This window comes from Pan troglodytes, chromosome 14, assembly GCF_028858775.2.
Source record: "Pan troglodytes isolate AG18354 chromosome 14, NHGRI_mPanTro3-v2.0_pri, whole genome shotgun sequence".
In the NCBI taxonomy this organism is placed as follows: Eukaryota; Metazoa; Chordata; class Mammalia; order Primates; family Hominidae; genus Pan; species Pan troglodytes.
Genome location: NC_072412.2, coordinates 108,676,179 through 108,690,950, shown reverse-complemented (window position 1 = coordinate 108,690,950; position 14,772 = coordinate 108,676,179).

Below are 14,772 nucleotides of genomic sequence, written 5' to 3'. Positions count from 1 at the left end.
CAAATTATGATGAACACTAGGTATTTAATACAATGTGATAAACGTAAAAACTGCCAATATAGTTCGTTTCCAGATTTTTTTAAAAAGTACTGAATCATTGAACCAGTAAAAAGAAAGACAGAGAAATAGAAAGAGGGAAGAGAGGAAGGAAAGAAGGAAAGAGAAAAGAAAAAGGAATGCTGATATTGGGAGAGTTAGCCCAGGCTGTCTTTCATAATAAGCATATTGAAAGAGCAAAGGGAAGGCTTTCAGCTAACTTACCAAAGCACCTGTCAAAATCCAGGGTTGAGTCTATCTAAAGAAAACGATACGGTCAGTTTCTATTTACATTAAAGAGCTATAATAAATCTATTTGAAATGTCTAAATGTATACTTATTGTGAGTCACTGTTTTCCTGAACACACAGTCATGTACCTATCTCTTAAACAGGCGGTAGCGTTTAAGGTAACTTTATAGGTTGAATGACCAAAAGGCTATGTGTCTTGCAAACCCTTTGCCCTTTACCTTATACAGAACATCTATGCTGGAGGATCAAGGAAGATCAAGGTGGGGTCAGGGGAGGGTGCTCAGAAATATACAGTTAAAAAAAAATGAGAAAGAAAGAGTACTATTCCAGGGATTATTCCTATCCCAATTCTTCATTCAGCTATTTCTACTCAAAACCTAATTTTCTCAAAAACAAAATGCCTACATATATTTCTCTTGCCATTTCCTTAAATTAAAATTCCTTCTATTCCCTGTTTCTCTTATTGGGGTTGCAAGATTTAGCAAATAAAAATACAGGACATCAAACGAAGTTTGAATTTCAGAAAAATAATGAATAAATTTTAGTAAAAGTATATTCCATGTAATATTTTGTAATACTTACACAAAAAAAATTGTGTGTCTGAAATGTAAACAGTGAATCATTTTCAGTATAAGTATATCCCAAATGTTGCACGAAACATATTTACACTGAAAAAAAATTGATGTTTATCTGAAATTCTTATTTAACTGGACATCCTGCATTTGATCTGGCAACTCTCATGTAAATTCTCCCATCATTCAAAGCCCATATCAAATCTCATCTCTTTAGTGAATAGTTTCATAGCCGTTTTATTTCAAAAGGATTCATGCATTTATTCATTCAATCAACAAATATGGGTTGAACAGTTAGTGTCCTCCAGAAACTGTTAGGCATTACGGCTAAAACAAAGAGCCTGTTGTTAGAAGGCAGAGGGTACCCTTGAAAACAGCAAGAAGGACACAGGGGAAGAAGAGCTATGAGAAAGGTGCACGGGGCACCATGGGAGACCCTCAGTGAGCCTCTCCCTCTTGTCTCCTATCTAACTGCATCACACATCAGCATTTGGAGCTATACTTTTCACTTCTAAGCTTCTCCCTAGTGTACTACTGTGCTTAAGGTAGGCACTTGATATTTATTTGTTTTCATATAATGAAGGACTTTTTCCATTCACTTACCCTTCACTGGAGTTATTAGAAAGCTAACCACAGGATTGGGTTTGGTTTGTTTCTCTTTGACTAAAGTAAGACACTGCCTTTTCCAATAAGCTAAATGTGACAAGCTTTGCTCCATGTTCTTCGAACAGTCATTTAATCCTCATGCTGTCATCATGAACTAGGTACTATTTAAAACCCATTTTACTTAAGAGGAAACAAAGACACAAAATGCTTCCGTTAATTTGCCCCAAGTCAGATGAGTAGGAAAGGTGGGGCTGAGATTCAGACAAGCGGTCTGGCTCCAGAATGTTCTGTTGCCACTCTGTAATAAGTAATAGAGTTGACTTTAAAAATTAAAATTAATAAGCTTCTGGAATTTTCTGTAGACATTTAATATGTTCCTTTTTAATTTTATATTTTAAAAGAGCTATCCTTATTATATTTCTGATGATCCGCAAATGAACCAGATAGATTCCTCTCTAATTCAAGGGGAAGAAATGTTAAGGAGAAGGAAGCCAAAACTGTGCCATCTAACATAACGAAAGCATTTGTTTGTTCATTGCATTTTCCTTCATTGCAGCCAACTCAAATCATTCTGGTCTGTGCTGCAGTCTAATGTCTGATTCCAAGAGTCAACTCCATACCCACCCATATGGCTTAGTACTGGACAGTAGCAAATCTGATGTCACTGGGAAAGTAGAGTCATGAAAGCTTTTCCAAGTGACTGTTTAACTTAAGGTTGGCCACTGTGGAGTTAAAATAAATGAAAACATTCACAAACATTAGCTAAGAAATGTTGAAACGTAACACAGGAGAGAGAGAAGTCCTAGATACTGAGTGTTGTTACTTTATTGCCCGATCTATGAAAATTCAAATTTAAGTATCCTGAATGTTATAAAGTCTAAGTGACTTCCAAAATGTGTTCTTTGTGAAGCTATTGATGAATGTTAAAAATATCCATTTTCCATTTGTATAGAATGAGGATACTTAAAACATAAACACATTCATTTGGATGCACTGCAAGTCCCCTTTCTCTCAACACGGTACTGCCTGTTCCCATTTCTCGATAGATGGGATTTCTCACAGATATGTCATGATTTAAATGTTAGCTACCTGGGATACCAATAGAAACCAGATAAAAACCACTTTTACTATGGGAAAAGATGAAGAATTGACAGCGCTCATAAAGAGACTTTCATCTTCAGGAAATAATCGTCCTGCTTTGAATAGTGCAGGTTGTTGTGGTTTGGCCTCAGGGTTTATGTCCCACTTAGATTAATGCATTATATTAGGAGAAGGCTAGCTTCGTGGAGTCTTTGCTAATAAATTATGTGTTAAGATAAGTAAAATAAATAAAACTGTCGGGATAGACCTGTTTGTCCCTAGATGGCATTCTGATACCAAAGCTAAGACTCTATTGATATTTTTTAAAGGTCTGTTAACTGTAAAATATAATTTATGGCCTCCTTCACTTTCAAAGTCGGAAAATAATGCAGAAATGGGAAGTTATTGTAGAAAATTCTGTTTAATATCTTATATAAATCACAAGTTTCAGAATCTCAAAACCATACAAAGCCCTCTTATTTTGCATAAACTGTCTCATATAGAAACCAATATGAATTTCATATATAATTGATAGGAGAGTGACATTTAGAAAAATATAAAATGTCAACAGGGACATCTTGAGTAAACACATCACAAAAGCCTGTGTTTATAACAATAAAAGACAAATAGATTTGGGGGGAATAAAAGAATCTCAGAGGATGAAAGAACTTTAAAGTTTATCTAGTTCACCCATCCCACTCTCATACACTCTATATTATCTCCTCCAGAAACTTGAGCCTGGGTGCTTGGACAGTATCTCCTAGGAGTTCACAGACTCTGTGTCTACCCAAACATTATCCCTGGGACTTACTGGTAAAGAACAAGAAAATGAGGCCAAGATCAGGAAGGATTTTGAAAGCAACTATTTTCACCCTCTCCCACAACAAGCAATGCTTTTGTCTCCCTCTTAACCTCTCAGCACTTTGCCTCCTAACCCTTGGGGAATGTAGGTGCTTGAGGAAGCACCATGGGGTGAACCAAGAACCATGGACAGGAAAATCCATGTGCAATGAAAGCAAGGCCGGGAAAAGTGGGAAAGTCGGCGGGACAGTGCAGAGCTCTGATGGAGGTGGCAAGTGTCCTGGCGTTGGTCTGAAGCTGAGAAACAGCCATATGATCCAAGACTATCCTTTCATGTTTAAATTGTGGTTGAAAAAATGTGTGACATAAAATTTACGATCTTAACCGTTTTTATGTGCATAGTATTAACCATATTCACATTGTTGTGCAACAGATCTCTAGAACCTTCCGTCCTGCAAAACCAAAACTCTACGTTCACTGAACAAAAACTTCCCATTTTCAACCTCCCACAGCCCCTGGTGACCACTTTTCTACTTTCTGTTTCTAAGAGTCTCACTACTCTAGATACCTCCTGTAAGTGGAATTATGCAGTATTTGTCTTTTTGTGACTGGCTTCTTTCATTTAGCTAATGTTTTCAAGGTTCATCCATGCCGTAGCTCATGATGGGACTTCCTTCTGTTTCAAGGCTCCATAATATTCCATATATATACGACACATCTCGTCAGCCATCCATCTGTCCATGTTTATTTAAGTTGCTTCCACCTCTTGGCTATTGTGAATAATGGTGCAATGAAGCATAAATGTGAAAATAACTCTTTGAGATATTGTTTTCAATCCTTTTGGATATATACCCACAAGTGGGAATGCTGGATCATATGGTAATTCCATTTTTCATTTTTTGAGGACCTCAAGACTTCTTATTTAACCGTATTGCTACTTATTCTTTTCAATTGACTGTTCTTCCAATTCTTGCTTCCCAGTAGAGGCTGTTAAATCGATCCAGGGACACCTGGGGACAACCGGCCACTGGCTTCTCCTACACAGATTCACACTATTACTGGGACCAAACCAAGCCATTCTATACCACTTTTCACACATTGCTACAAAGACGAAACACAGACCAATCATTCTTTACTTACTGTATTTGGACAGAAAATAAATGTTGATTCCTTTTAGTAATTATTTCCCATTTTAGCTTCAAGATATCATTCAAGAAAGCCTCCCGACTACACAAATGCAATTTTTATTTCGAAGGAGTGATCTTCTTCCTTTTTTCATTTGAGATAATATTTAGATGTTTTTAGGGGTAAAAAGTATGATTTTGAGAGACTTGATATGAAACATGTAAATATGTTTGTGTATATTAACTTATGAACATAATTTATTGACTAGATAACGCCCACCAAATAGCTAAGATGGTTATCTTCTGCAAATTACATTAGTAAAATAAATGTGTCAAGGAAAAGATAGATTTATTGCAAAAGTCTTCAGAAATACAATATTTTTAGGTAAAATCCTCAAAAAGCAGAGCCTACAATATGGTTTGGTTGTGTCCCCACCCAAATATCATCTTGAATTGTAGCTTCCATGGTTCCCATGTGTTGTGAGAGGGACCTGGTGGGAGGTAACTGAATCATGGGGGCAGGTCTTTCCCATGCTGTTCTCATGATAGTGAATAAGTCTCACAAGAGCTGGTGGTTTTAAAAAGGGGAGTTCCCCTGCACAAGCTTTCTCTTGCCTGTCGCCATGTAAGACATGCCTTGCTCTTCCACCATGATGTGAGGCCTCCCCAGCCATGTGGAACTGTGGTTCAATTAAACCTCTTTCCTTTATCCATTACTCAGTCTCAGGTATGTCTTTATTAGCAGCATGAGAACAGACTAGCCCAGAAAAAACTTAACTAGTTATCCAGAAAATGTTCAATGGGATTATTATTCAAAAAAAATAATGCATAAACATCAAGGCAATGTTCAGCAGAGGTCAAATAAATGCAAGTGCAAATCAAAGAAATTCCTCTCTGTTTATCAAGTATTCAGAAGAGAGCAAGACTAAATCAAGGACAGAAATGCGGTTCTCTCTAAAGCTTACTAGATTTGGGAAATCTGGAAGGCAGGGAGAGCTCTCTGGATTTTACCTAGCCTGGAAAAAAAAAACAGATTTTAAGATTACCTTTCTCCCTTTGTTCTTTTTAGCAAGCAAAATTCTGAGTACCCCTAAGGTACCCTGACGCTGCAAAGGAGGTATGCGAATAGAGACCACCAGAAATAAATTTTCTCCATTGCAATTAATAATTATTTGGCTTTTTGGTTCAAATATCACTGTCTTGTGAGTTGACTTAAGGAATCAGTCATCGGAAAGTTGATAAACTCCAACCATTCTGTACCAGCACACCAGAAGCTAAGACACAGGGAGACCCTATCCTGGTTCCTGCTTAGCTATGCAATCCGTCTACCACTTCCTGAGTGATAGAAACCCAAAAAGTGACCAACTGCTTGGAATAAAAAGAAATTCTTACAGCAAAAATAATAATAATAATATTCAAAGAATTATTCTACCACACATGCAGCAAAAATTCAAAATGTTCTCTTCAGTAATTATCAAATGTTAAGAAAACCCTCAATGAAACAGATGGAATAAATTGTAGTTAAATTTTTGAACATTTATTGGGGCTGCAGCAACTTTGCAGACAGTCCAAAATTCCAGAGTAATATCCTTCAAGATGTAGTGGAGATTTTTGGAGTTCCGACCACATCTGAGAAGCTCTGCTCTTCCTTTTCAGCACTCAGTAACAGAGAAGGGTGTTCTGATTAATAACTTTCAAATCAATGAGATATTCTGTTTGTGGAAATGAGATATGCCACAGGAAAATCAAGCACATATGTGAGTAAATTGTGGGGACTTACGATGCTTGATGGGAATTGACACCCATTTATTTTTCAAAATATACATTTTACCAGAACTCAGATTTTTGTTTGTTTGTTTTTTGAGACAGAGTCTTGCTCTGTCACTCAGGCTGGAGTGCAGTGGCACAATCTCAGCTCACTGCAACCTCCGCCTCCTGGCCTCATGAAACTCTCCTGCCTCAGCCCCCTGAGTAGCTGGGGCTACAGACGTGTGCCACCATGCCTGGCTAATTTTTGTATTTTTAGTAGAGATGAGGCTCAGATGTTTTACAAGGCTTTCCCACATAGTATCATCAGCTTCACTCATTCTATAATTAAGTTCAATCAATATGTCCCAAATACCAGGGGAGTTGTCAATAGTGACAATATTTAATGCAATTGATGTATAAAAATTAAAATGTTTGTTCTTTATTGCATTTAGTTTCATATCATACTCCTCTTTACATCTCTAATGTCTCTTCTTAGAACCCTGAGGATTAAATTTTCTTGTGGTAGTTTGTACATATCAACATATTTTAGAGGCAAGTTTACTGGAAGACCACACAGTATGAAGATTAAACAATCAGCTTATAATAAGAGTGAGAAGTTTCCATCCCTGGCCCCTCTTTCCTGTCAATTGGCTGGTTGAAATCAGGCTTCATGGAAGAGATTATCTTTAAAGATGAGAAAAGAATAGTTTGAAAAGAAGAAATAGAATATTCATCAAGATACGCAATAGAACCCCCCTTCTATTAAGTAAGGGGAATGAACTAAAATAAATTCTAAGTACAGTCATACCTACAATATTTGGTGACTAACTGAGCATAAAACAAAATACAATGGTAAAAATCAAAGACAGGCAGCAGCCAGCAATAAACTACGTGGTAAGGTTTGAGATGGTGCTTACTAGTATGACTTAATACCACATTTTTCTGAAAATAAAGCTTCCACATTAATTGCAAATTCGGACTGACTAACTCATTGACAGAAATAAATTCACATATGAATGTCAATCAATAAAAGGACAAAAGAAAAGTAACACTAAAAAGAAACATTTGATAATTCATCAAAATAAAAGTACCTAAGTTAAAGCAGAGGAAGCATTTTTGACCAACATTTTCATGAGTCGAAAATAGGTATAAAAACCTTAAAAATAATCTGCTTGAAGATAACAGAGAGCTAATAAGATAGGAAATAGAGATCCAAGGAGGTTAAACAAACGGCGGAGGCCATTTTTCCCAAAGGATTGTTCTTGGAATACTAGAAGAGACAATAGAGAGAATTAGCTGCACAGCTGACAATGTTTCAGGAATAGAAGACAGTGATTGGAGTCTGGTACATAATTTCTTAAAATCCTCAAGGAGACAGGCCAACATAAATGAAACCCAGTATGAAAAAAAAAAAAAGGCAATGGAATCAGATCCATGGTGGTTCCAGATACTGGAGAGTCTATATTTTTAAGGAAGTCTGCTTACTGTGTTCAAGAAGATCACAAACAAAATTTTCGTCAGAGAACTAGACAACTTAAAAAACTGAAAATTCTGGAAATAAAAGGTACAATAATTGAAATTAGAAACATATAGATCAGCTTAGCAGCAGAATAAATACAGCTGAATGAAAAGAGAATTGGTGAATTGGTGAATTGTTATAGGCCAGAAGAATAGATTCAAAATAAAGGATGGAAAAAATATTATAGGTGATACATAAGAAAGAGTGAACAACTCAGAAGGCACAGTGAGAAAGCCTAAAGTATGTACAATTTGTGTCTGAGAAAAAAAAGAAGTAATATTTGCTAAGATAGTGGCTGACAGCTTGCCAAAATTGAGACGAGATATTGAGTAATATACTTAAAATCATTATGAAGCTCAGGCAAGATAAATAAAAATAAACGTATATGTAAGTACATTGTATAAAATGCTGAAAACCAAAGACAAAGAGAAAATATTAAAATCAGCCAGAGGGGAGAAAAAGGATAAGTTACTTTCAAAGGAACAATAATAAGCCTTATGGATAATCACTCAACAGACACAATGGAATTCAGAATAAAATGTAATTATAGCTTCAAAGTGCTGAAAGTAAATCACTCCTAAAATATAATTTCATACTTAGTTAAAATATCCTGGAAGAACAGAGATAGCAAATCATAACTGAAAAAAAAATAGCTGCTAGAAGCCCCTCCCTAAAGAAAATGCTAAGTGTTGTCTTCAGGAAGAAAAAAAACAGTTGTTCAGAAATGCAAAAAAAAATAAAGAGCAACAAAATAAGAAGTATTTGGATAAATGTAATGAATATTGACTTGTAAATGAAAATAATGGTATTTTTCTTAATTAAAGCTAGGGAGACATAAAATTCACGGCATTAATGACATGTGTCCATAGGGGTTCTTGCATTATCTGAGAATGAGACAAAAATACAAAAACTATGGCTTGAAAAGTAAAGGAGGAATGGTGTAATGTGTAATGCCACCAGTAAAATAATAATAGCAACAGTGTTTAAAACTCCCAATGTAACACATAGGACAAATGTGATAGAAAATAATAAATTAAAAACAAGGCAAGAAAGAAAAAGGGAATATAAAATATGTATTCAAATAGAAAGTATTTGGTAAAACTAAAGATTTAAACCGAAATATAGAATAAATCATATTAAATGTAAGTGAAAGGAATTTTCAGAATAAATAAACTCTACATTGCTATTTTAAAAAACACATCTTAAATTTAAAGAAAAAGAACGATTACAAATGAAAGGATACAAAAAGATATGCCACACAAGCACAACAAAGAGAAATCTGCCGTAGTCATTGATATGGTTTGGCCCTGTGTCCCCACCCAAATCTCATCTTGAATTATAATAATCACCATGTGTCAAGGGTGGTGCCAGGTAGAGATTATTGAATCATGCGGGCAGTTTCCCCTATCCTATTCTGGTAATAGTGAATAAGTCTCATGAGATCTGATGGTTTTATAAATGGGAGTTCCCCGTACATGGTCTCTTGCCTGCCACCATGTAAGACGTCCTTTGCTCTTATGCCATGATTGTGAGGCACCCCCAGCCATGTGGAGCTGTGAGTCCATTAAACCTCTTTCCTTTATAAATTACCCAGTCTTAGATATGTCTTTATCAGCAGCAGGAGAACAGACTAGCACAGTTATATTTTTTAAACCTGATAAAATTTACTTTAAGACAAAAAGCACCACCAGAGATAGATTGGCAGGCATTCCCGGTGTGACTCAACGTGTCCAAATTCCCTCTTTTTCTGAGGACACCACCCTAATGGCCAAATTGCAACTTAACCATCACTTTAAGGACCTTATCTCCAAATATTATTACATTCTGAGGTACCAGGGATTAAGGCTTCCGATTCATGAATTTTGTGGGGACACAATCAACCTATAATTGGTAATTATAGTAACTCATGGAAAATGCTAATCTTATTAGCTTGAAAATCACAGCAGATAAGTAACAGTCAGTTTTTACTATTTTATATTATATGACAAAAGTCCCCACGCTCCCTGTTGTTTATAGCACAACCTCGTATTTCTGTGGTTCCATGGCTCTGTTCCATGTGTCTTCTTATTCTAGGAACAGATGAGGGAAGCGCTTTTAGCTGGGATTGCCATTCCCACACAAAGGGGAAAGAGTGGGGAAAATGTGGTACATGATTTTAGGAGTTTCTGCTTGGAGGTAGCATACCCATCACTATCATTACTGCTTACTTGGCCAAAGCAATCCCGTGGCTCAACACTAACACTTAACAATTGGCTATTCTGGGCAGGTTTGGTGGCCCATGCCTGTAATCCCAGAACATTAGGAAGCCGAGACTGGAGGATTGCTTGAGCCCAGGAGTTTGAGACCACTCTGGGCAACATAGTGAGACTCCCTCCAGCCCACCCCCTGACCCCATCCCACCCCCACCGATCTTTACAAAAAACTTAAAAGTTTGTCAGACATGGTAACACATGCCTGTAGTCCCAACTAGTAGAGAGGGTGAGGTGAGAGAACTGCTTGAGCCTGGGCGATGGAGGCTACAGTGAGCTGTGATCACACCACTGCACTCCGGTCTGGGCGACAGAGCGAGATTCTGTCCCCCCACCCTGCAAAAAAAGCCAAAAAAAAATGGCTATTCCTTCAACAGGGAAGCACTGCAAGTCAATTTCAACAGCTGTGGCTATAGAATCCCATTACAGAGAAGTAGGAAGCAATTAACTGACAGCAATAATATAATCAGCCACCGCAAGGTCATGGATTTACAGGAATTTGCTATTCATCCACGTTATAAAAGCAAAGACAAAAAATGTGAGTAACAAAATGTTTGCCATGCTTGCAAGAGACAACAGGAGCTATTAGCAAAATACATCGATTAATTTTCTACTTTAAGATTACGTGTTACTAGTGAACCAGAAAGCATGCAATAGTTGCTGTCTACGAAGAGGATTTGCTTGAAGGTTTATCTAGGACTGATTCACCAAAAAGTATTTAATTATAGGTTCAGAAAACTTAATGTTTTCAGATACTTAGAAAATGTTTGACTGACAACAACACAAAATGAGTAAGATACAGGATAATTAACAGAGCCAACCCTTGCTAAAATGATGAAAGTGAACTAGCCATCCAACTACCCACCTCCTAGCCCCATCCCCCAACTTCTCCTCCCATCTCTACTCCCAGCCTTTATTCTCTCCTGATTTCTTCTCAAGTTTAGTGTCATTTCCTGCCTTCTCTAGGCCTGGGCACAGACCACTCCCCAATCTCTTCTTATCAAATGTGTCAGGTTGATTTTTGTTTTTGTTTTTGTTTACTTTATATTGAAGTATTGGTACTTGTGACCCCTCCTAGTCTCTGATCTTCCATACTGCCAAGGTAACGACTATCCTAACTTCTAACACCATAGATTTGCTTTGCCTGTTTTTGTATGTGTTCTTTAGTTTCTGGTTTCTTTCACTCAACATTAGATTTGTGGTAGTAGATTACTCATCCAGCTGATGTATAGAAGTCCATCGTGTGAATATACCACAATATATTTACCTATTCTACCCTTGATGGACATTTGGATAGTTTCCAGTTTGACGCTATTATGAATGGAGTCACTGTGAACATTCTAGTTCATGTCTCTTGGGGAACTTAATTTATAGATTTCTTTAGATTGAAACCTAGGACTGGAATGGCTGGGTCGGAGGGCATATGGACATTTAGCTATAATCATTTTCCAAAGTGGTGGGACCATCCTACAGATGTTTAATAAGGATTCGCATTCATTCATAAAAACCTGAATAGTCTGCACAGTATTTTCAAAAGAAGCAGATCTAGAACCCAGTTCTGATTCCAAGCCTAGTGCATTTTCCATCCAGTAGATTCCAGGTTCTTCTATCCTACTTTCTTCTCCTCAATACTATGCTGCCTTTTCCCTCTAAAGACTCAAGAATGAATAGCTAGTCATTCATGGGGCATTCTCCCCAAGGTACTTGTTGCCTTAAAGAGGGTCAGTGGTAACTCCAAAGAGCTCTAATTGTGGGACTTTCAGGTTTCATAAAAGATCAATCTGTAGAAAGGAACTAGAGAGGAGAGAGAGGGAGATAACTTCAGTCACAGGAAAGTACTTAACAGAGTCAATCAAATCCAAGAGGGCCATTGATCTGAATAGAGCCATTTGTGATGAAACACAATAGAAGATAGGAAGCTCATCTTTTATCATGTGAACTTCAGGGCAAACATGCTAGAAAGCTATTGAACCCTGGCCTCCTCAAATTGATACACAGGAACAAGAGGGAAGCCTCAGATGTCAAATTCTCATGTCTGCGCCCAGGTGGCCAGAAGCAGGAACCGGCTCCTGGTTTCTTGAGGGTGGCCTGCATGTGAGCCCAGGGTGTGACAAAATGTAGCAGAAAAGACTGAGAAGGATGACGATGAAAATGAAGCTCCAGCCTCCTGACTACCCCTCTCAGGTGTGCATCTGTTTCCAATTCCATATTACAATTAAAGAGAATGATTTTTTATTTTTTTTTATTTTATTATTATTTTACTTTAAGTTTTAGGGTACATGTGCACAATGTGCAGGTTTGTTACATATGTATACATGTGCCATGCTGGTGTGCTGCACCCATTAACTCATCATTTAGCATTAGGTATATCTCCTAATGCTATCCCTCCCCCCTCCCCCCACCCCACAACAGGCCCCAGAGTGTGATGTTCCCCTTCCTGTGTCCATGTGTTCTCATTGTTCACTTCCCACCTATGAGTGAGAATATGCGGTGTTTGATTTTTTGTTCTTGCGATAGTTTACTGAGAATGATGATTTCCAATTTCATCCACGTCCCTACAAAGGACATGAACTCATCATTTTGTATGGCTGCATAGTATTCCATGGTGTATATGTGCCACATTTTCTTAATCCAGTCTATCATTGTTGGACATTTGTGTTGGTTCCAAGTCTTTGCTATTGTGAATAGTGCTGCAATAAACTTACGTGTGCATGTGTCTTTATAGCAGCATGATTTATAGTCCTTTGGGTATATACCCAGTAATGGGATGGCTGGGTCAAATGGTATTTCTAGTTCTAGATCCCTGAGGAATCGCCACACTGACTTCCACAATGGTTGAACTAGTTTACAGTCCCACCAACAGTGTAAAAGTGTTCCTATTTCTCCACATCCTCTCCAGCACCTGTTGTTTCCTGAGAATGATTTTTATATATTTAGATACTTTCAGTGTCTGGATTTGAATATAGCTGAAGTTAAGGGTACTAATTAATTGTGAATCATTCCAATACTTGAATATAAAACCTCTCAAGCCTAATGTGCAAATTTATGTAAAAACAATGTGAAATTAGAAATGCATTGGCACTTTTTTTTAAGCAGAACTGTAGCACTCTGTCTAGTCAAACAGACTGCTCATTTGCAAGTTGTCTATATGCAAAGCATTCTGCCCCTGGGAGCCTAAAATCTCCTTAGCAAGTCATCTGAAATTTGAGAAGAGCTTTGTTCTGAACCTGCTTTCTGCTGTCTTCCCTTTTCTTCCCTGCTTCCAGCACTGTGAGCAAAAAGCCTAAATATGGATCACACCTGGCCAACCCAGAAGCAGCCATGGCCCAAAACAGGAGGCCTGCCCTGGGAAACCCATTTGAGTTCAAAGGAGGGTGTCTAAATATGCTTGTCTTGAGCCCTGTGCATTGGGCCTTGCACTGCAGCCTTCCAACTTTAAGAGAAATTTCAGAATCCAAATCCTTCCCGCCTGCAGGGCTCAAATTTTCCTTTGCAGATCAGACCTGGTGAAGAGGCTATTTGCCGTTCAGTCCTAGGCTAGCTTTCTGCCTTTCACCTAATGTTTGAGGTTAAGAGAAATCAGAAAAGAGAGACCGTAAACTGATCAACACTGCATGGGCATCTGCCTCACCCAGCTTTGGGAGTGGGGGGAAGAGCCAGCCACAGGTGCTCAGGTGCAGGTGCCCAGGTGTGAGCGGCCAGGTGCAGATGCTCAGGTGTGGCAGCAGGGAGTGCACTTGGCTCATCTGCCCTGGGGAGGGCCAGCTCCCGACAGAAGTAGGCCAGAGGTCAGTCCCAGGAAATGCTTGGAGCAGCCAGCAGGGTAGGGCCAAGTCATGATACACCTAGGAGTGGGAGGGGAGCCCTCTTTGGAAATTACCTGGTTTATCATTTAGCTGTTGGGGTGGGGAAGGAGGTGGGAAAGACAGAAGGCTCTCCCAGGAATTGGCAGGCAGCCAGGTCAGGGGCAATGGCAGCCCCCACTTGTGCTAGAAAGGCAGGCAGGACGTGACCGCTCAGATATTCTCTCCTGGGCCAGGAGCCACATCAACAAGTACAAATCACGGTTGCCCTGGAAGGAAATGGCTCAGGTTTTCCCCAGTAGCTCAATGCCTAGGCACCCCCACCTGTGGTTTGGGCATTTCACTCTATTAGCTCTTCTGCTCAGTGGCCCATTCTGCTAGCCACAGCTCACATTTACTCCAGTTATGAAAAAGGTTAATTTTCCCATATTGAGTTTCTCTGCAAAAGCTGCTTTCAGTTGTGACCGGTAAGTTCCGTTGTCACCAATATAGGTACAACTGTTGTCACCCTGATATTCTGAAGCCATGATACTAAAAGTGTGACCCCAGATCAGTGTCATCGCCATCAACTGCAAGCTTGCTAGAAAGAAAACTCCCCCTAGACTTCCAGAATCAGAATTTGCATTTTAGCAAGGCCCCCAGGGGAATCCTGTTCACACTGAGTTTTGAGAAGCTCTGTTCTAAGATATTACTCCAATCCCCAACAAGCCAAACCGACCACTTTCTTCACATAATCAGAACGCTCGGTTCCAGTATTTCCAGATACCAGCCATAGGAAAACACATTGTTCTCTCATTTCCCTTTAACCTTATCTAAAGCACTCAATTTCCTCAACCCTTAAGTCGTCATCTGTAAAATGGGAGTGCTAATCCTACTTAATTTAAGATGATTAAGTTGAATAATAAATTAGAATTTGTCCTACAAATTGTGAATCATGATCGGAATATTCAATTTTATTATTACTCTGTGTCCTAACTCAATAA